The sequence below is a fragment of the Neomonachus schauinslandi genome, chromosome 13 (assembly GCF_002201575.2).
Source record: "Neomonachus schauinslandi chromosome 13, ASM220157v2, whole genome shotgun sequence".
NCBI lineage: Eukaryota > Metazoa > Chordata > Mammalia > Carnivora > Phocidae > Neomonachus > Neomonachus schauinslandi.
In genome coordinates, this window is record NC_058415.1 from 56,091,262 (window position 1) to 56,093,508 (window position 2,247).

The following is a 2,247-nucleotide window of genomic DNA, read 5'->3' on the forward strand; positions in this document are numbered from 1 at the left end:
AAGAGAGTAAAAGCTTGGCACTTCAACCTCTATTCATCTCCCATAGCTTTCCTTTTATATTTTCCTACCCCCATAGATTCTAATATAATAGATCTGAATATGGTGTGAGCACTTGGATTTTTAAAAGCTCCCCAGGTAGTTTTTATATGTAGCCAGAATTAAGAACCACTGCCCTAGGATGCCTGATCAGTTTGACTCCATTCTCATGGACAAGCAGTCTGGGCTGTTGCCATCAATTTCTACAAATGGAGAGCTAGGCAGTGATTGCCCTAAGGCAGTTTTCATCCAGAGAATGAGTTGGGACATATTCCCTCCTCTTCTATTTTTAGGGAGAGTTTGTGAAGGATTGGTGTCAATTCTTTGAATATATGGTAGAATTTACCAGTGAAGCCATCTGGGTCTGGGCTTTATGGGAAGCTTTTTTATTATTAATTAAATCTCTTTACTTGCTATAAGTCTATTCAGATTTTTCTATTTTTCTTGAGTCCGTTTTGGTAGTTTGTGTGTTTCTAGGAATTTGTCCATGTCATCTAGGTGATCTAATTTGTTAGCATAAAGTTGTCCATAGGATTCCCTTATAATTCTTCTTATTTCTTTAAGGTCAATAATAATGTCCCCTCTTTGATTCCTAATTTTAATAATTTGAGTTTTTTTTCTTTTTTTTTCTTGTCAGTCTAGCTAAAAGTTAGTCAATTTTGTTCTTTTTATTTCGTGAACTACTTTGTTTTGTTGTTTTCTATTTTTATTTCTGTTCTAACCTTTATTGTTTCCTTCCTTCTACTTGTTTTAGTTTAGTTTGCTCTTCTTTTTCTAGTTTCTTAAGGTAGAAGTTTAAGCTGTTGATTTGAGATCTTTTTTTTAATTAATAAACTTTATTTTTCGGAGCAGTTTTGAATCACAACAGATTTGAGCAGAAAGTACGAAGAATTCTCATGTATGCCCTGTCCCCACACATGCACAGCCTCCCCTATTATAGACATCCCACACCACAGTGGTACATTTGTTACAATCCATGAGCCTACACTGACACCTTTTATCACCCAAAGTCCATAGTTTACATAGAGTTTACTTTTGGTGTACTTTCTATGGATTTAGATAATGTAACCATCATTGTATCATAAAGAATAGTTTCACTGCCCTAAAAGTCCTCTGTGCTCTGCCCATTCATCCTTCCCTTCCCCCTGAGCCCTGGCAACCACTGATCTTTTTACCATAACCATAGTTTTGCCTTTTCCAGAATGTCATATAGTTGGAATCATATATAATATAGCCTTTTCAGATTGGTTTCTTTCATTTAGTAATATGCATTTATGTTTCCTCCATGTGTTATTCATGGCTTGACAGCTCATTTCTTCTTAGCGAATATTACAGTGTCTGGACTTATTTATTTTTATTTTTTTTAAGACCTATTTATTTATTATGGAGGGGGGATGCAGAGGGAGAGGGAGAGGGAATCTTAAGCAGACTTCCTGCTGAGAGTGGAACCGGATGCCCAGCTCAGTCTCACAACCCTGAGATCATGACCTGAGCTGAAATCAAGAGCTGGACGCTTAAGCGACTGAGCCACCCAGGCACCTCTGGACTTTTTTTTTTTTTAAAGATTTAAATAGAGGGGCGCCTGGGTGGCTCAGTCGTTAAGCGTCTGCCTTCGGCTCAGGTCATGATCCCAGAGTCCTGGGATCGAGCCCCGCATCGGGCTCCCTGCTTGGCGGGAAGCCTGCTTCTCCCTCTCCCACTCCCCCTGCTTGTGTTCCCTCTCTCGCTGTATCTCTCTCTGTCAAATAAATAAATAAAATCTTTAAAAAAAAAAAAAAGATTTAAATAGACTTTATTTTTATAAGTAGGGCCTTACCGAGTAGGGCCTTATACACCAATATATGTGGTCTGAGGATGTCACCAAGGAGAAATCGAGAGGTCATGATTGCAGAAGAGGTAATTGAAGGACACGATCCTGGGAAGGCCGTTCAGGAGTGCAGCAGACATGATCAGGAGAGGCCAGGGGTGGTCAGGTCACAGGGTGAGGGACAGGACAGCCCCCTTCACTCCCGTTTCTTGTAGCACTCCAGATGTGACAGGACCCAGCCTGATGGCAGGAGGAAACAGGAAGCAGGAGGTGAGCCCAATGGAGTCATCCATGGTCCCGAGCCCCTCCCGCAGTGGCTTGGAATGGATCTGGGCATGCTGCACCGGGAGCCACGGGGTGAAGCCTGTGAGGCCCCTCAGCAGCTGCGGTATAGGCACAGACAT

General features: G+C 41.5%; 1 pseudogene; it reads right to left on the reverse strand.

Moving 5' to 3' along the window:
• Positions 1 to 2,039: 2,039 nt before the first annotated feature.
• Positions 2,040 to 2,247, reverse strand: LOC110581806 (annotated as a pseudogene).